The sequence below is a fragment of the Amphiura filiformis genome, chromosome 16 (genome assembly GCF_039555335.1).
Source record: "Amphiura filiformis chromosome 16, Afil_fr2py, whole genome shotgun sequence".
Taxonomy (NCBI): Eukaryota; Metazoa; Echinodermata; class Ophiuroidea; order Amphilepidida; family Amphiuridae; genus Amphiura; species Amphiura filiformis.
The window spans coordinates 7,667,356-7,689,543 of NC_092643.1; the positions used below are offsets into that span (position 1 = coordinate 7,667,356).

General features: G+C 36.1%; 1 protein-coding gene across 1 annotated transcript in view; it reads right to left on the minus strand.

Annotated features, from left to right (window-relative positions):
- Window positions 1-22,188, minus strand: part of LOC140135478 (uncharacterized) — a 61,614-nt gene that overhangs the window by 25,364 nt on the left and 14,062 nt on the right. The window lies entirely within an intron of this gene.

A 22,188-nucleotide genomic window follows, 5' to 3' on the forward strand; every position in this document is an offset into this window, starting at 1 on the left:
TTGGTATACCTTAACTGGGCTTTATTTTCAGGTTTTTGTGTATTCAGTATATCTTATTGATCCTTGATGTATTTTCGCTAATTACACATCAATCAAAAGTTGAGACTCACACACACAGCTCCATTCATGATCCAACATGTTTCCGATTGTCCTTAATTTCAGACTATTTTAATCTAATTAACTTACTTTTAGCATAATTTGAGAAAGAAGCTGCTTAAAAAAAATTTTCAAGCAGAATCATTGTGTCTGTGACATCTGCTATCTACTGAAGATAGCATTGTGATTACCATGTTAAAAGTTCACCAAGACTGAGACTTTCAGCAATTTACAGTCAAGAGGGACAAGTAGCCAGGCAGATCACACAGAAACAAAGAAGAACATGACCACAATGTCTAAATTATAAGTGTTGAATTATATGGCCTATTAGAGAAATCTTAACTCTCCCCCCCCTCCCCAAAAAGCTTACATGTACCTGATCCAGGCGCCTATTTCATGAGTTCCGACCAGTACCCTAGCACCAAACTGATGTCTTCTCTATCTGGCACTGGGTCATTGCATGCCATTGATCATATATGCTTACAAAATATTATGATTGTAAACATTGCATGGGCCTAAGTCACTCTACGAAATGGAATCTTTCACTCAAACACACATTTCAGGTCATAACTCACCTTAGCACTGGTACATTTGTAGCAAATGTTGCAGTTCTCTTCAATTTCAGCCTTTAATTACATAAATTCAGTCAATGCACTTCTTCGGTGAATGCAAAAACGCTAATTACACACAGGGCTAACTTGCTCCATCAAAAGTTGAGACTCACACACACAGCTCTATGAATGATCCAACATGTTTCTGATTGTCCTTAATTTCAGACTATTTTAATCTAATTAACTTACTTTTAGCATAATTTGAGCAAGAAGCTGGTTAAAAATTTTTTTCAAGCAGAATCATTTTGTCTCTGACATCTGCTATCTACTGAAGATAGCATTGTGCAAGACTTAGGCTTTCAGCAATTTACAGTCAAGAGGGACAAGTAGCCAGGCAGACACACAGAAACAAAGAAGAACATGACCACAATGATCAAGGGGAATGAGTCATATGTCGGTCCTGGTCGAAAATGAGTTTTACACAGGTTTCTAAAGAGAACATTTAGAGCTTTCAGAAACTGAAAATCCCATGTTAATACGACTTTTCTTTGTTAAGTTACGTCAATTTATCAATCACTAAAAACAATATAAAACAAAAGAATTTTTACACTTTCTTTGCCAATATCTCAAAATCAATATTAGCGACATCCGACTCATTTCCCTTGATTGTGTCACATTTTATGAGCTCCAACCAGTGCCCTAGCCCACGTGCCACCATACAGGGTGTATCAAAATGATTGGTACCGACGACTTTTCATTTTTACCGATTTGTTTTACTATTTTTTGTACCAGTTTGGGGTAAATTGTTTACATATTTGTAATTATAATAGTTTTATCTTCTCTAACAATTTTAGATCATAAAGATAGCACATTCTGTTCAGAAGTTACATGATTCTAAAGGAAAGTAGGGGTTTTACACTTTTCATCGTAACGCTAGATCAGTAGCGCACCATTTTCAAAGCTCAGTTTTACTACAAATACCTTGTGAGAATGATATGTTGAAAATGATGGCAATATTTAATTGTTCCTTGCCTATTTCTTCATTCATAATATATATAAATGTTCTAATCTTAAGAAGTAAAAGTATCACAGACAGCTATACAGTGCTCGATACCAATAAATGGTAGAGCTATTTTAAAAATATAGACACAGATATTAATACATTTCACAACACTGTGTTTCACGCCAAAGCGATCTTCAGGTGAATAAAAAAAAAAAAAAAAACACGATGATCAAAGGCCTTTCCAAAAACTCCGTAACCTAGCAACGAAATAAAGCGTGCATAACGTCTGTGATGCCGAAAAACACACCTAAGCGCAAGTATGACGCGCAACGGCAGGTGGTGAAATAGGTTATGGAGAAAATAATGAATAGGCCTAAACATACCATATGAAACATTACTTTTTCTTAACACGGCTATGACGACATTTGCTTATCAGCTCACTTCTTTTGTTGAGCGAGATTCTTGGATTACTCATTTTTGAGTTTAAGATTGCCATTTTTCTTCTAAACAAAGGTTACAAATTCCTGATTTTCTCATTTTGGTGTTGGATTTTTGGACTATATCCCAACTGATGTTGAACTTTTCATCTTTGTGTTTAAGCCCCCAAACATATTTCGATAGTTCTGTCTCCTTTTTGTATTTTTCTACCTTAAAAGACTTAGTGTGGTTGTTGTACCTTTCCTTAAATGTACCGCCTGCTAATCCAATATATTGCTTTGATTCATTGTCTGAGTTTACTGTGGCTTTGTAAACTATAGCTTGAGATAAGCACTTTCCACTGAGAGGACAGCTGTCCTTTTTTCTACAATTACACTCTTTTTCGGTGGCTTATCGCTTACGCTGATTTATGCGTTATGGGATTTCATAATCGCGCCTATATTTCTCGTGCAACTATAACTTACTTTCACGCTGTTCTTGTTGAATATTTTAAACAGCTTACTCCCTCTTGGAAAATGCTTATTAATTAGGCGAATAAAGGTACCTCCTACGCTTTGTTTTAACGTTCTTACTAAATGGCGGATTAAACCATATAACCTTCCTTTTTCTGCTCTTATTCTTCTTTTTGCTATAGTCTTGTTTCGTCGAGTTGATGTTCTCCTTTTCACTGTACTGGATTTTTTCAGAATAGCCACATGAACTTAACGCTTCGTTCTCCCTTTCTGCTGCTTGGTCGAAAATCTCTTTGCTTGAGGACAAAGTAGAAATTCTCTTACTGATTGCTGCAGGTATATTTCTAATTATTGTTGTGAAATGTATTAATATCTGTGTCTATATTTTTAAATGTTCTAATCAATATTTATTGGTTGAGAGTAATATTATTGACTTGAATAATTTAGGTGGGGTGAAATAAGTTTGTGAATCAACACCTTCTAGGGCGGTAATTTAAATTGCAGTATTGAGATTACTATTAAGTAGATGGTGTGGCAGAATGGCTATAGACTGTTGACAGTGTAGGTTAGGTTAGACCTGATAAAAGTATTCCACAGTGTTCAACACTTCAGCGTGCATTTATAGTAAAGAATCGCTGGTTAACACGACGCTATGGTGCAGAGAAGCTTTTGAAAACAGTTTTCAAGCGCAAGGAGTATCTCATGCAAACATGTATAACTTGCAATTTTTCACAATTTGATATGGGCAGTTACAAAACGGATTCTTCTCAGGTGTTCATTCAAATTCATTCAAGATAGGGCTTCACCTCATACTGCCAGAGTCGTAAGGCATGGTCTTCAGGAACTATCTTTCTAAAAGCATGTGTAAAGCAATTTGAGACTGAGGTGGGATATTGAAGAGCATGTATGCAATAAAAAGTTCAAGCAGTGAACCTATTCATCTTGTGTTGTGTAAGTAAAACCATGATTACGTCGATCTTCGTTTAAATGACAATAGCTCCCATATGCAGCAACCAATCATATTCATATTATTAGATCAATAAGTTAACATATGCCCCTTTCTATTTATAGTACAAAAACTATATTAATTAGCAATTTTATATTTTTGATATATTTTTGAAAATGTCACATAGCCCAGTACCAATCATTTTGATACACCCTGTATACTGATGTCTTCTCCATCTGGCACTGAGTCATTGCATACCATCATGATTGTAAACATTACTTGGGTTAGCAGTAGTGGAATCATAAGCTTAGCCTACCCCCCCCCCCCCCCCAACCAACAAACCGTAAGCCTACCTGATCCCGGCGCCTATTTCATGAGTTCCGACCAGTACCCTAGCACCATACTGATGTCTTCTCTATCTGGCACTGAGTCATTGCATGCCATTGATGATGTAAGCTTACAAAATATTATGATTGTAAACATTGCATGGACCTAAGTCACTCTACGAAATGGAATCTTTCACTCAAACACACATTTCAGGTCATAACTCACCTTAGCACTGGTATATTTGTAGCAAATGTTGCAGTTCTCTTCAATTTCAGCCTTTAATTACATAAATTTATTCAATGCACTTCTTCGGTGAATGCAAACGCTAATTACACACAGGGCTAACTTGCTCAATCAAAAATTGAGACTCACACACACAGCTCCATTCAGATCTCACACCACCAAATCAGAGTCCCATAGAGATATGTGCTAAATTTGCCTTAACAGGAGCGACTGAGTTTTAAGCGACAGCTATGATGGTTGAAATCAGCCCTTACCAGATCCCTCTGTCTGGGAAAAAATATCGGTTGACCATCATTATTTTTTACGACTGGCCCTCAAAGTCTACGATGTCCGGGAATTGCCTATTTTACAGGGAAAACCATGCATTCATATCCATATTGGCCACACAGCCGCGATATACCAGAATAGAGGTGTATGTCACATATTTGCGACATAGTGGCGTATGTCACTGATATGCCACTATGTCTTCCAAAACAAAGGGAATGTTGTACACAATAATTCCATTGAGTGAGATACGCCAAACCTAATTAGTGATAATACTTTATTAATTAATGACATGCATGTCTTGAAAGTTTGTCAGAATGTAGAGCTTTATACATAGATTATGAAACTGATCTTATCTCATTTTGTCAAAAATGGCTGATACGCCACTATGTCTTGGGAGCGATGAATTATGCAAATTTCTGCTCATTTTAATGCTTAAATTGAGAATGCATGGGTTTTTCTGAGAAGTGAAATTAAGGGTGCATAACCATATAATTCTATTTGGTTGTGTGAAATCTGTTCATGATCCAACATGTTTCTGATTGTCCTTAATTTCAGACTATTTTAATATAATTAACTTATTTGTAGCATAATTTGAGCAAGAAGCTGGTTTCAAGCAGAATCATTGTGTCTCTGACATCTGCTATCTACTGAAGATAGCATTGTGATTATCATGTTAAAAGTTCACCAGGACTTAGGCTTTCAGCAATTTACAGTCAAGAGGGACAAGTATCCAGGCACACACAGAAACAAAGAAGAACATGACCACAATGTCTGAATTATACATGTTGAATTATATGGCCTATTAGTGAAATCCTAAGTCTATCCCCCCCATAAGCTTACCTGATCCATGGGCACATTTTATGAGCTCCAACCAGTGCCCTGGCCCATGTGCCACCATATACTGATGGCTTCTCCATCTGGCACTGAGTCATTGCATACCATCATGATTGTAAACATTACATGGGTTACCAGTAGTGGAATCATAAGCTTAGCCTACCCCCCCCCCACACACACAAACCGTAAGCTTACCTGATCCAGGCGCCTATTTCATGACTTCCGACCAGTACCCTAGCACCATACTGATGTCTTCTCTATCTGGCACTGAGTCATTGCATGCCATTGATGATGTAAGCTTACAAAATATTATGATTGTAAACATTGCATGGGCCTAAGTCACTCTACAAAATGGAATCTTTCACTCAAACACGCATTTCGGGTCATAACTCACCTTAGCACTGGTATATTTGTAGCAAATGTTGCAGTTCTCTTCAATTTTAGCCTTTAATTACATAAATTCAGTCAATGCACTTCTTCGATGAATGCAAACGCTAATTACACACAGGGCTAACTTGCTCAATCAAAAGTTGAGACTCACACACAGAGCTCCATTCAATGATCCAACATGTTTCTGATTGTCCTTAATTTCAGACTATTTTAATCTAATTAACTTATTTTTAGAATAATTTGAGCAAGAAGCTGGTTAAAAAAATTTTCAAGCAGAATCATTGTGTCTCTGACATCTGCTATCTACTGAAGATAGCATTGGGATTACCATGTTAAAAGTTCACCAAGACTTAGGCTTTCAACAATTTACAGTCAAGAGGGACAAGTAGCCAGGCAGACACACAGAAACAAAGAGAACATGACCACAATGTCTGAATTATAAGTGACATGTGACTCATTCCCCTTGATCATGTCACAATTGTCTTCCTTACACTTTCAGCTTTACAATGATATATGGGTGTGTAGGTTTCTGACAAACCTGAGACGACTTGCAATCATTTTTGTATAAAAGCATGATTAGCACGTTTTGCCCTCAATTTATGGCGCATGACCTACCATAATTATTACATTATACATACAATAGGCTATCATTTACTGAAAACACCAAAGGTCTAGCATACTTGTTTCTAAAGTTATGAAGTTTTGTAATGTCTATTTTCTTAAGTATTTTTTTGTTTTTACCCCATATGTTTGCTTAATCTCAGTTTCAAATTTGCCGCTTTTGGCTTCCATGGACCAGATCATGTCACATATTACAAAATGCTTTTTGCTACGCATCACTCATAAAAAACCCCAATCATCACAGAGTATAAACTTGGCAAGGAGGTTCTAACTGAAACCCAAAGTCATAGTTACCTAGGTGTTGAAATAACAAGTGATCTAAGGTGGAATGCACACATAAACAACATAACAGCAAAGGCAAACCGCCAGTGGGGCTTCATTAGGAGAAACCTCCTATCGTGCCCTAAAGAATTAAAAGATCAGGCTTATACAGCCTTGGTCAGACCTCAGCTTGAATATTCGTCCAAAGTTTGGGATCCGCATACAGGAGAACTTAAACAGCAGCTTGAATCCATCCAAAGAAAAGCTGCAAGGTTTGTTATGAGAGATTACAGAAAAACCAGTAGTCCAACAAGCATGATGACCGATCTCGAGTGGGACACTTTAAAACTCAGACGCAAAGTAGACAGACTCACCCTCAGGCACAAAATCACCAGTTTCGTAACACATTAATATTTTATATGACTATTGCAATTTGCCAACAATCACACATTCGCTGACAATCACATGGTTTTGATGACAACAGTCAATATTTGCCGACAAAATTGTGTATTGGGGGTGTCACACAACCCCAATAACCCCCTCTAGTGGCGGCCCTGTGAATGCTGAGCTACTGAAGATAACATACATGCATATTACATAGTCTGAATGCTGCTATCTACTGAAGATAGCATACATGCAAATTACATAGTGTGAATGCTGCTATCTACTGAAGATAGCATACATGCATATTACATTGTGTGAATGCTGCTATCTACTGAAGATAGCATACATGCATATTACATAGTGTGAATGCTGCTATCTACTGAAGATAGCATACAAGCATATTACACAGTGTGAATGCTGCTATCTACTGAAGATAGCATACATGCATATTACATTGTGTGAATGCTGCTATCTACTGAAGATAGCATACATGCATATTACATAGTGTGAATGCTGCTATCTACTGAAGATAGCATACAAGCATATTACAGTGTGAATGCTGCTATCTACTGAAGATAGCATACATGCATATTACATAGTATGAATGCTGCTATCTACTGAATATAGCATACATGCATATAACATAGTGTGAATGCTGCTATCTACTGAAGATAGCATACATGCATATTACATTGTGTGAATGCTGCTATATACTGAAGATAGCATACATGCATATTACATTGTGTGAATGCTGCTATCTACTGAAGATAGCATACATGCATATTACACAGTGTGAATGCTGCTATCTACTGAAGATAGCATACATGTATATTACATTGTGAAAATGCTGCTATGTACTGAAGATAGCATACATGCATATTACAATGTGTGAATGTTTAGTCAATTTCATGAAGTGTCTATGGATGATGTGAGACGTACTATCACCATAGATACTATCTATGCTATCACTAAGTCTTCTAATTCGACGTGCCTTTTAGACCCTGAGCCCACATGGCTCTTGAAGCAACATTTAGAGCTCCACCTTCCAGTATTGACTGAGCTTGTCAATAGTTCTCTGAGAACTGGTATTTTCCCTGCCAACGCACATTCGGCGGTGGTTTCTCCTCTCCTTAAGAAGCCTTCTTTGTGTAAGGATGATCTGAAGAACTACAGACCAGTCTGCAACCTCCATATCGCTGCTAAAATCATTGAGAAGTGTGCTGCGACACAGTTTGTTGAACATCTCAGCTTGCACCAACTAATGGATCCCTTGCAATCTGCTTACAGGGCCTGTCACTCTACTGAGACTGCACTCATAAACTGACATCTTGACTGAAATTGACTCAAAATGTGTTGTCCTCCTAGCGCTCCTCGATCTATCAGCAGCGTTTGATACTATAGAACATAACATCTTAATAAGCCGTCTTGAAAAACGCTTTGCTGTATCCAACACTGCTCTACAGTGGTTCACCTCCTACCTACATAACTGTAAAAGCCAAGTTAATGTTGCAGGTCATTTATTTGATCCCATAACTAGCGATTTTGGTGTGCCGCAGGGCTCGGTAATGGGCCCACTTCTGTTTACTGCATATATTCGTCCCATAAGTGACATTGCCATCAGTTATGGAATTAGATATCATATTTATGCGGACGACACGCAACTTAACATCTCGTTTAATCCCAGCATTCCCGGTGATATGGAGCGTGCCCTGTCTACATTGACTCGCTGTATCCATGAAATCAAAACCTGGATGTCATCAAACTGTCTGAAGCTGAACGATTCTAAGACAGAGTTCTTTGTTGCAGGGTCACCTTACAATCTTTAACACTTGCCCTTAATTGAACTCACCATTGGTACAGCCAAGATCAAGCCATCTGAGACTGTTCGAAACCTCGGCGTCATGTTCAATCCCACAATGACCCTTTCCAGTCATGTCAACTTCCTTCGCAGATCCATCAATTTCCAATTACGAAATCTCTGGCGTATTCGTCAATTCATCGACCAGGACACTTGCCACCTTGCAGTTCTTGTGCTCATTTCATCTCGCCTAGACTATTGCAACGGACTCTTCACTTCATTATTCGGCAAAGAACTTACAAGACTGCAACGCCTACAGAATAATGCTGCGAGACTGGTTTTTGCAGTTGGTTGTAGAACTGACGCTACCGATCTCCTAGTGACCTTGCACTGACTTCCAGTTCGCCAACGAGTACTGTTTAAAATCCTTCTGTATCGCATTTGTTTTCAAACCACTTGTGAGCTTTGAGACAAACCTTTTTTTTTGCCTTACATAGTGTGAATGCTGCTATCTACTGAAGATAGCATACATGCATATTACATAGTGGGAATGCTGCTATCTACTGAAGATAGCATACATGCATATTACATTGTATGAATGCTGCTATCTACTGAAGGTTTTTCATTCATGTCCGTTTCATTAATTTATTATATATTTTGTTTTATCCGTACAAACATATTTCAGCGAATTTACTTTTATTTAATCTCCATGATCTTATTGTTTTTCATATTCAATATGCTTGTCATGACTAATAAGTTCTGGGTTTTAATGTTCACTCTGAGGTTCACTCTAGACTATGCCATAGTCTTACTTTTACTTACTTACTTTTTACTTTTTCAGCCATTATCAATCCACTGCAGGATGAAGGCCTCAGCATGATGTCTCCATGTGTCTCTGTTTTGTGCTTGTTGGTACCAGTTCACTTCTCCCCAGTAGTTTTGCAGCTCGTCCCTCCATCGCCTCGTTACGCCCTCTATTTCGCTTCCTCCCATAAGGTGTCCAATGTGTGAGTGTTGAACTCCAACGATTGTCTTGTCTCATGGCTGATATGGCCAGCCCAGGTCCATTTTCTGCTTTTGATGGTTTCCAAGATGTCTTGAACTTGGGTCTGCTCCCTGATCCATTTGTTTGTTTTCCTGTCCTTGTAGGTGATGTTTAATATACTTCTCTCCATGTTGTGCTGGGCTGCTGCTAGTTTTCTTTCCATTTTTGATGTTAAGGTCCATGATTCTGCCCCATATGAAATAGCTGGGAGGATGCATTGGTTGTATACCTTTCGTTTAAGGCATATTGGAAGATTGCCTTTCATGATGGTGCTGTATCTTCCAAAAGCTTGCCACCCGGCTTTAATTCTCCTTCAATTTCAGAGTCTTGGTTTTTCTCTCAAGAGAGAAGCGTTGTCCAAGATATACATATTCCTCGACCTGCTCAATTTCCACCCCTTTTACTTTCACTGTCTTTGGGACTGTTTCTAATCCTTTCATTACCTTTGTTTTCTTCATATTCATTTTTAATCCGTTACCCTGCTTGCCTCATCCAACTCTTGCAGCATTGTCTCAAGTTCATTTAAGTTGCTTGATATTGTGACAATGTCATCTGCAAAGCGTAAATGACTCATGTGCTCTCCGTTTATGTTGATTCCTTTCTTGCTCCAGTCGAGTGTTTTGAAAATTCCTTCTAGGGTGGCTGTAAAAAGCTTCGGTGAGATAGTGTCCCCCTGACGCACGCCCTTCTTTATCATAATTCTGTCACTGTCTTTGTGCATTTTGACTGTGTTGTAGCAATCTGAGTAGATGTCTTTGAAGATCTTCAGGTATGCATTGTTGATTCCTTGTTCTTTGAGTGCATTCAGGACTGAACTGGTTTCAACAGAATCAAATGCCTTCTCGTAATCTATAAAAAGCTACGCAGAGCGGAATGTTATGCTCCTGGCATTTCTCCTTTAGTTGGTTGATGGTGTGGATGTGATCCATGGTTGAAAACCCTTTCCTGAAGCCTGCCTGTTCCCTTGGTTGATTTCCGTCTAGGATGATTTCAAGTCGGTTTGTTAGTAACCTTGTGTACAGCTTGTACAAGTTTGAGAGGAGACTGATGGGTCTATAGTTCTTTAAGTCTCGCTTGTCCCCCTTTTTGTGCAAAATGATCATAGTGGCTTCTTTCCACTGATGTGGCACTCTCCCTTTTTGCATACATGTTGTATACAGCTTTGCTAGTTCTTTGGTTATGATGTCCCCTCCTTCTTTGATTGTGTCGATGAGCACATTGTCCGGTCCAGGAGACTTTCCTCTCTTCATTTGGTTTACAGCATGCTGTACCTCCCAATTTGTGACATTGGGTATTTCTTCTTGTGGTTCTCCTGGTTCATCTGTTTCTGTGTCACTGGCATATAGTTGTTCATAGAATTCTTCTATCCTTTTCAGAATTTCGTCTTGGTCTGTGATTTCTTGCCCATTGCTATCGAGGAGGCTTGTAATTTGCTGTTTCCCCTGCGCTCGTTTCTTATATGTTTTCTTCAGACTTTTGTTTTCCTCAATTGTGGATTTGATCATCTTGGTGTTGTAGCTCCGTATATCTTCCCGTAGCTTTTTTCTGATTGTCTTGCAGGTTTCTGTATATTCAACCCGCTGTATGTTTGTTCCCTCTGCTTTCATCGATCTTCTCTTCTCCATGAGTGTTCTGGTCGAATCTGATATCTTTGTTTCTCGAGTCTTTGGTTTCTTTCCTGCAATATCCATGGCCAGTTTTTGTGTTGTTTCCACTATCTGGTCATTCCATAATTCTAGAGTCCTCTCTTCTGGACATTCATCTGCCAAAAGTTGGAACTGGTTTTGCAGCTGCAGTTGGAATTCTATTCTCTTTTCCTGCAACTTCTCTAGGTTGATGCTGCTCTGCTTTGGTCTCAGTAATTTATGTCTCTCTAGTCTGGTGTTGATTTTAACTTGCTCATTACCATCCTGTGGTCACTACCTACGTTCACTTTGTTGACTGTCTTTACGTCTTGAATGATGTGTGGACTGTCTGTGAGTATGAAGTCAATTTCATTCTTTGTGCTTCCATCTGGGCTTCTCCAGGTCCATTTCCTACTTGCTGGCTTTTTGAAAAAAGTGTTCATAGTCAAATTTTAGTGGCCATAGTCAAATTTTATTAAAAATGTTATTATTAGTCATGATGAACCCATTTCGTTGAACTCAAAATTATACTGATGTTTATTAAAATTAAAGTATTCAATAGTAAAATGGTCATAAAGAATTCAGAATATCAGATGATTAGTGACAATAAAAGTAATTGAATGCAACATTATCTTGCATACTTATAATGGCTCACTTTAATACTGAACAATTCTGATTTTGGAATCTACCAGTTTATTGATAGCGAACAACGAAAATCCGACTATGGACTTTGAATTTTATGCAGAACTTTGCTCCGGGACTTTGCTCTCTAAAAACACACTGTCAAGCATACTTGTTTATCAGTCCATTAACCACAAGTACTAAGCATGGTATAGTACAAGACGCTAGATGTTTGATGAGAGATTAACTTTTATGTCAACACAAAAGCGCCGCAAATACCACAGATAGTTGTGTACAGTGTAGTTAATGGTAATGGCGCGGGCCCGGAAGATTTAAACCATAGTGAGATATGGGCGACCAATCACAAGACAGATCCATTTAAAGATGCATTACATCATGGCCAATTTTAGTTAGGCCAGAAATTGGCCTAACTCTCCATAGAGTCCCGTGTTAAAATCTTAACTGCAAGGCAAAGTCAGTAGTCCACTTGGGAAGCTAACAAACAGAGAGAGTGCGGTGACTGAAAAGATCAGATACAGATGTGAAAATCTATCAGTTGCACACAAATCAATATAAATCAGAGTTTTATGCTTAAATGTAATAGCCAGAGTATGCAAAATGGGCAAGTGGACTACGGAGAAGTCTAAGGTTCACTCCTGTGCCTGCTGTTATCCATAGTCTCGATGTAAAATAAAAGCACATATGGTCAATTCCAGCGAAAGCGGGACAAAATTCTCTCTATGTTAACTTTCCACTTTAAAATGTCATTAATAAAGGAAATTACGTTATTGATGGAGCATATCATGTCACGTCCAATGTGCTCTCTTTGTGCATATAGACATTTACTAGCAAGTCATACCAGGGGACAAGTTATGATGGCTTAAATGAATTGGTGTTACCCACGAATTCAAAGATAAAGCACCATATATGTCATTGAATGTCCTTCAATCAAAATGAAATTATTACCCGTTAGAAAGACGTTTGCATGATCTCTCATCATATGTAAAACGATTGAATTCCACCAAAGTTTGTGGACTCTAGAGGCCATTAAGTCAATTTGGCTAATAATTTTGTTACCCAGCGTATCAAAAATAAAATGATCGTTCTGAAAATGTTAAGTGAATATGCCATAAATGACTATATCATGAAACGAAGTTTCGTTCTATAATTCTGAGGTCCAAGTGATTATTTTATGCAAATACGTTTTACCCATAAAATTCCATAAAATCAAATTTGACGTTACCCACGTATCAACTGTTACCCACGAGTCCAGCAAATATAACTGCCATAACTTAAATTAACATTTAATGACTTTGGACACTGAATTTAGTTTGACAAGCGCTTAAAATTGTAAATCGTAAAAAATACGTTCACCGCTTTAAAAAGAATCTCTGACGCTTTAAACTTTTGTTACCCACGAATCCCGAATAGATGCTAACCTTGAAAAACAAGGAGATTGTTTATTTTAAGATTAAATCAGCACATATTCAAGCCATGGGTATGCTATAATTTTTACAGTACTTACATTTTATGCACCTAAGGAACGCAAACCCCAAACGGTACTATAGTACTTATAGCTTTTACCCACGAATTTTGTGTTACCCACGAATCAAAGGATTTACTCGTAAATTATATGTTTCTTATGCATCTTAACATTTTGAAAACATGCGAAATAGGTTCCAAAACAGTCCTGTTTAATAGCGTCCTCTTGAAGGTATACTGAAGCTGTATCATGAAGTTTTGATTGATTATCCTAAATTACCATTATTTGGGTAAATGCAATTGGTTAGAGAAACGGGAATCATTGAAACACAATGGAGGAATAACCGCATGATGGTTTCCAACCTTCTGTAATATTTTCTATTTTGCCGCTTACCAATACATACCTTCAAATATGTGTTACCCACGAACATTTTGGTTACCCACGAATCCCTACTTAAATTATAGTTAACAATGTATTGATAGTGTTTTAGTTCATAGGAACTGTCAAACACGAGTTAATAGAATATTGCTGCATGAAAATATGGAATGATTTTACTAAAATAATAATATAAAACTGTTTGCTCTGTCTATTTGAATTTGGCAACTTCATTATTCTCAAAATTTTTATACCCAAAATGCCATAATGATCCATTCTAAATAGTCCACGTAGTTTGTATTTTGATTAAAATTCATTTTAGTGCCATTGCAGCCTGAATTATTGACATACGGAAAGGTATTTTTATTTTATTAAAAAATTTAATAGGAATTGCTATTTTCCAGACGCTGTTACCCACGAATCCATCCGAGATCCTCATCCTGCATGACGAGATCTGAAATCTAACTTTATATTTATATGAAGCATTTATTCTAATCTTTCGAAATAATACAGTAATGTTAAATGACAGCCACTTTGGAAAGAGTTCGAAGAATTGACGCAATCTTAACTGTACACCTGGTTCTTTCTTAAAATTTGTAATAACCAAAATATTTCTTTGTAGATATATGTAATAAAATTCTATTTTACGTTCAAAGTCTTCACCGATTTCTAGTGTATATGAGTCACACATAAAATATTGAAAGATATTAAAGAAAGTGAAATTTTATGGCGTACAACAGGTGAAAAAGGCTTGAATTGTGGGTAACATGCATATCGCATTTAACACTTTATTTGGTCTAGCAAGAAAAGTTATTTTTCAATCCGATGGCACTTCCACCTGATGATTCACTAGATATGATCGTCTCATTTGATAAGTCTAGAATTGAAAAGGAAAACATTTTCAAAATGGCCCCCAGAGAGAATTTTGTCCCGCTTTGGCTGGAATTGACCATATATACCGGAGAGTATGTTATGTGGAAACTAGATCTGCTCTCTTGTACACCTACTGGTATCTGGTCTGCTGCTCGTACCACATTACCTTTTTCATCTGATCTATTCTGATATCACCTGTGTACACGAGTTCAAATCCTTACTTCCCATTCCAATCCCCCATTAACGCTGCAGATATTCTATGTCATTTACATCATTTTGATTATTTGTTTTATCTGTACAATTTAATACCTGCATAACGTCATGATTCGTCAGATTATTATTTTATTATGTTTCTGTTATTTCATGATTGATCTGATTATTAGAATTGTTTTCATATTTTTCTATGTCGAAAGGTATTAATTAACATGTGCTTTAAACCTTAATGCTTATTGGTTCATCTTTTCCATGTTGATACCCAAATAGTTTGATTTACCATGTTCACCTTTGATATTTGTTTTTCTATTGATGATTCGGTTATTGTTTAAATTATTTAGTTCATTTAATTGGTTTTTCATTCATGTTCATTCATATTTAATATTTGAGTCTGAGAGCTTAAGAGACTGGTGCATTTTTTTTCATCACTGAGCACAGCCTCTCCCACTTTCATACTAATTATTCATATCTTTTGATTTGTTTACAAGTTGTAGTTTAAGTAAATTTATTGGTAGTTTAAGTTCTGTGTTATTTGTATAATGTCCGATTTCATGTCCAATATCACATTTGATCCATTTTCTTTTAATTGCTCACTTAAAGGAGTATTTCGTGATCCTAGCATCCTCTTTTTATGACATTTTTCAGTAGATATCAACGAAAAAAGCTTATTTCCAAAATTTCAGTTGCTTCCGATTTTGCGTTTGCGAGTTATGCATGATTATATGTATTGCACTGCTCCATAGACAATGTGTTGTAATTTTGTTCTGGTGCACCAGAACGAAATTCAAATTTCACGATATCTTTGCTAAACGAAGTAATCTGCAAGAATTTTTTGGTACATAAACATTATTCAGTCAGAGGTTTCCAGTGATATAAAAATCTCAACTTTTTTTGAGAAAAGTGGGGGAATGATGCTGTGGATCACGAAATGCCCTTTTAATTCTCATAATGATTTCTTTGATGACACCTTGAACCTCAATTATAACAAGATCAATAGCTGTCAATATTATAGTAGTGATGATTTACCCGACGTGACTGAATTAAGCACCAGCGACCTTTCTATCCTGCATTTTAACATCAGGAGCCTCAACAAACATACCACCAATGTTGCAAACTATCTTTCTATGCTTGATCATCACTTTGATATTTATGGCTTCACGGAAACGTGGTTTTCTCATGATGATGATGCAAATCTGGCTGATCTTAGCAATTATTCATCAGTAACATGAAAGGAATGGTGGCGGCGCCTCAATTTATATCAATCCATGTATCAATTTTCGGGAAAGATGTGATCTTAAATTAGACTGCCAACATTGTAATTCTGTGTTCGTTGAGATGAATCACAAGTCTCAAGAAACTATTGTTGGAATTATATATAAGCCGGAATATGTGATTTTTGAAGATTTTATCAATCAGTTGACAAAGACCCTTGAAGCTATCTCTAAAGAAAAGAAAAAATGTTATATTATGGGAGACTTTAACATTGATCTTCTAAAATACGATCAATTGCCAAGAGTTAACCAATTTGTTAACCTTTTCTTTTCTCATGATTTTTATCCATGCGTCGATCGTCCGACTCGTGTATATCGCAACCGGCTTGGCGCTACTGGTTATTCATGTATTGATAATGTATTCACCAACGTTGTTTCAACTAATCACAAGTCTGGTGCTTTAAAGGTCTCATATGGAGGGTTTTTTCACCGACGGAAAATGAAAGAATTTGCTTCAGAAATTAATGATGAACAGACCGGAGTATGATTTATAATCATTTTTACTGTTTAAAATATCATTTTTTGCAATAAAATACATGCCCTTCTGAGCCCGACTTTTGAAACGATCGAGTCTGCTGGCGCAGAGCCAACATGACCTGTGACGTCATAATGGGTACTCGTCAGATCTCTCGGATCACTTCCCTGTGTTCACCATATCAAAGGGCTCCAGGTTCTTCCCACCACCCAAACCAACTGTTAGGCAAGTTAGACAATTCAAGCCTGATAACATCAAAGGCCTCAATAATGCCCTTTCCCAATCTGACTGGCATTTTGTGTATGGTATTGATGACCCTGAGGAAGCTTATAATAAATTTAATGATAAATTACTTACTTTACTTGATATTCACTGCCCAATAAAAACTACTCAATCTAACTACCGCAATACTCCTAAAAAACCTTGGGTTACTAAAGGTCTAATTAAATCTATCAAAACTAAAGATAAATTATACAAAAAGTATATTTCTAAACCTACTGATAATAATAAAATTAAATATAAAAAATATAGAAATCACCTTAATAGTCTCCTCCGTGTTGCCAAAAAATCATTCTACACTAAAGAAATTGAGCTCCACAATAATGACATGAAAAAAATGTCAACCTTGAACAATTTACTCGGGCGAAACAAACATTCAAAACTTCCTGACTTTTTTACTGGTAGCAAAATCACCAATGCCCATGAAATTGCCACCAAATTCAACGATTTTTTTCACAAACATTGGTGCTTCCCTTGCTGATAAAATTCCACCTCCATGTGGTGATTTTCAGGCTCCATCAAAACCGCCACTAATGAATAGCATTTTTTTATCCCCAACAACACCGGAGGAACTAATTAAATTATGTGCCAACCTAAAATCAAGCCATAGTTCAGGCATGGATGGCATCAGCACCATCCTATTGAAATTAATCATAAACAATGTCAGCAAGGTCCTCTGCCACATTTTTAACACTTCACTTAAACATGACTTAGTTCCTGATAAACTCAAAATTGCCAAAGTGACACCAATCTTTAAATCTGGTGACTCCCATGATTTTTCGAATTATAGACCAATTTCAATCCTTCCCGCCATTTCTAAATTACTTGAAAAGGTTGTTTATAACCGAATCCATGATTTCATTTCATCACACAACATTCTTAGTCCCAATACAACAAATTTGGATTCAGGCAAAAACGGTCAACATATATGGCAATTAATGAACTTTATAGCATAATTACCCAGAATTTAGATAATAAAATTCACACTGTAGGTATTTTCCTTGACCTCAGCAAAGCAAACCTCATCTGAAATGACATCAATCATATGCGGTGTCCCGCAAGGATCGATATTAGGTCCACTGTTGTTTCTAATTTACATTAATGATCTTCCCCTTTGTTCCACCACCGCAGACTTCATCGTTTTTGCAGATGACACAAATATTCTCTTTTCTCACAAGGACCAAAATTCTCTCAAAACCCTGATTAATAATGAATTGAAAACTATCTCTAACTGGTTTAAGCTAAATAAACTCTCACTAAATGTTAAGAAAACTAATTTCATGATTTTTAAAAATAAACATACTACCAAACATCAAAAGGAAATTAATATTCATATTAATAATAATAAACTATTTATTTATTCAAGAAATGGAGCTCAGACAAACTGGCATTATAATAAAGGAGAGAAAAAATCAGAACCTATCGGATTCGAACCAGCGTGCACTAACGATTACATTATAATTATATTTATTTATTCGTTATTTATTCAGGAAATTCCATCAATACAAATGTACTGGTCTCCCTGGAAGACCTGATTAAAATTATATATATACATAATACATGAACATGATAATAACAAAATAAGAAATATATATATTATACAAAATGAAAGAACCAAACATGCATGATACAAAACAAAATGCAGCAATGTTGAGCTCAAAATATAAATACAAAACTTACAGAACAATTGCATTTTTGAATCCACCCAAACTCATTGAATTAAAATTGATACGAAGATTTGGAGGAAGATTGTTCCAAGCAACTGAAGATCTGTAAAGGAAAGTTTTCTTTCCAGAAGAGGTTTTCCATATTGGAACAACCAAACTGTTTTGAGACTGACCCTTGTACATTTGGAATGTGTAGAATGAGTGAAAGTAAAATGAGACGAAAGATAATTAGGAGCAATTTGTGTGAGACATTTAAAAGTTAAAATAAGTAATTGATGCTCCCATCTACAGCCAAGTTTAACCCAGTCTAGGTCCCTCATCATATTGTCTACTGAAGTTCTAATGTCTGCAGAGAGCAAAACACGGGCTAGCCTATTATGCAAAATTTGGAGCTCATTTTTGTTTTGTGACAGGCACTGAAATTGGACCAAACAGAACTGCAGTAGTCAAAATGAGGAAAGACAAGGGCTTCATGAAAGCATTTTGACAGTTTTCCATGGAAGGTATTGCTTTACTCTACGAACTCTACGAACTCCTATACGCTTGGATATGTTAGAAGATAAATAATTTACATGTTCATTCCATGATAGTTGTGAATCAAAGGTAACTCCTAAATATTTATACTTTTCCACTCTTTCAATTTGTTCATTTCCATAGACAAGAGAAACATTGTTAAACTTATGAAGAGCTTGTCTTGTTCCAAATAACATCAGTTTAGTTTTCTTTATGTTAAGAGTTAAATTGTTGGCCTGGAACCAATCAGCAATGTTATTCAGGTTAGCATTAAGATCATTTTGCAGAATATTTGGATCAGATGAACTAAGTAAAAGAGTTGTATCATCAGCATACATTACACACTTACAGTTAGAATTTACAGACTCGGGCAGAGAGTTAACAAATACAATGAATAATAACGGTCCCAAGATTGAACCTTGAGGGACACCGATACCAATTTCCTTAAATCTGAAAGGGTAGAGTTTATATTTACTGCCTGAGATCTACCACTAAGATACGAGTGAAACCAATTAATTGCATTACCTTTAATACCATATGATTTAAGTTTAGAAATAAGAAGGTCATGGTTCACCGTGTCAAATGCCTTCTTTAAATCTAAGAAAATTGAACTTGTAACTTTACCATTGTTTATATTATTGAGAATATGATCTGTTACATCTAAAAGAGCAGTATTAGTACTGTGATTCTTCCTAAAACCTGATTGACATGGATTCAAAATATTATTACATGTGAGATAATTATACAATTGATCATGTACAGCACGTTCCAAAATCTTTTAAATACAGGGAAGAACTGAAATGGGCCTAAAGTTGCTGACATCATTTTTGTCACCACTCTTGAATATAGGAGTAACCTTTGCTTTCTTCCATTCACTTGGGAAGGTAGATGTGAACATGGAAAGGTTACAAATATATGCAAGGGGGTGACAAATTACTGGTGCAGCTATCTTCAAGAGTTTAATACTGAAGTTATCAATACCTGAAGACTTATTGTTTGCAAAGTTACAAATTTGATCAAAGATGAAATCTGGAGTTATGATATCAAATTGAAAATCTTCATACATGTAATCCCCAGTATTAGACAAAACATTATTACAATCATCATTATTAAACTTATCAGCCAACGTATTACCAATAGAAGTAAAATAATTATTAAACTGATTGGCTGTTTCAGCATCATTACAAGTAAAACCATCCTTAGTTTGAACATTAGTAGCAGAAGACATATTTTTAGGAATCAATTTCCTTATAGTACCCCATAATTTCTTTGAATCATTAATATTATTATTGATAGCATCATTGCAATAGTTCTTCTTTAATGTCTTATTAAGTTTATTTACATCATTTCTTAATTTTCTAGCCATTGCCCAATCATGAGGATTATTAGACTACCCCGTAGTCCACTTGCCCATTCTGCATATACTCTGGATATTGTATTTAAGCTTAAAACTCTGATTTAATTAATGTGTGCACAGTTGATAGATTTTCACATCTGATCTTTTCAGTCACCCTACACCCTCTGTTTGTTAGCTCCCCAAGTGGACTACTGACATTGGATTGCGGTTTTCACGCTCAACACGGCTGTCTATGACTGAGCTTCTATGGATGAGATTGTCGGAAATCTGGCCTACTAAAATTGGCCATGATGTAATGCATCTTTAAATGGATCTGGCTTGTGATTGGTCGCCCAGATCTCGTTATGGTTTAAATCCTCCGGTACCTATCATTACCATTAATAACTACATGGTACACAAGTATGCAGCCATTGTGTTGTGTAATTGCATGAACAGCGTCAGTATTGTGCATGGCGCGTATTGTATTTGCTTGCGGTTAAATTTGATTGATAAACAAGTATGATTGACAGTGTGAGAGTTAGGGACTTTGCCGCTGAAAATCCCGTTTAAAATTTGAAGTCCATAGTCTATTTTTAACCTGGAATTTCGCGATTAATAAACTGGCAGATTGTAAAATCAGAATTGTTCAGTGAAGTGCCATTACAATTACGCCATTATGATATGTTGCATTCAATAATATAAGCCTCTGAACACTTTACTTTTACTGTCACTAATATAAACTTTTTCATAACAATTTTATACTAGTATATATTTTAATGTAATAAATATCAGTATAATTTCGAGTTCAACTGAATGCTTTCATCATGATTAACATTAATAACATGCTTTTATTTATCAAAAATAGACTTTGGCATAGTCTAGAGGATTATTGGATTTATGTGCTTTTGAATAGTAATGATCCCTATTTTTCGAAAGCTTTATATATTCACTTGTAATCCACTCAGGAAGTGATCCTTTATCCTTTTTTTCTTTCACAGGACAATGCAAATTGCAAATTTGGTCAAACATGTCTTGAAAACTTTTATAGGCATTGTCCACATCATTACACATAAGTATCTTGTCCCAATTAGTTTTCTTAACCGTGTCAATAAATGTGTGCTCATTGAAGTTCTTAAAACATCTAGATTTTATGATCTTAGGAGGTACCTTTACTTTTATATTTTTACGAATTAAGTATGTAAGAGAGTGATCAGAAAGTCCTAGGCTGTGAACTACAGATGAATATACCTTATCAGGTTTTGATACAAAAATTAAGTCTAGTTTAGATTTAGTTGTCTCAGTTATTCTAGTATAATCATTGATAAGCTGAAGCATATTACAATGTGAAGAAAGATTATTAATTTTATGTGAGTTAATTTTCTTACTTAAGTCTAAATTAAAATCTCCTACTACAACAACATCATCATAAAGGGAGGTATTATTTTGAAAGATTGAATCCAACTTGTCGAGGTATTCAGCCTTAGAATCAGGTGGCCTATAAACAGTACCAAGAAGGATAGGCTTGGTATGAGGCGAATTGAGCTCTATCCATAAAGCTTCAACATCATATGAACAATTATGCAAATTGGAATTTTCTTTAAAAATAATACCATCTTTAACATAACATAACATACCACCATGTTGCATATGGGTTCTATCAAGCCTACTTATGTTATAACCATCAATTTGTATCTCATTATCACTAATATTATTATCCAACCATGTTTCAGTGAGACATAACACATCAAAATTGTTGTCATTAAGTAAAATTCTTATATGATCTACTTTGTAGCGAAGACTT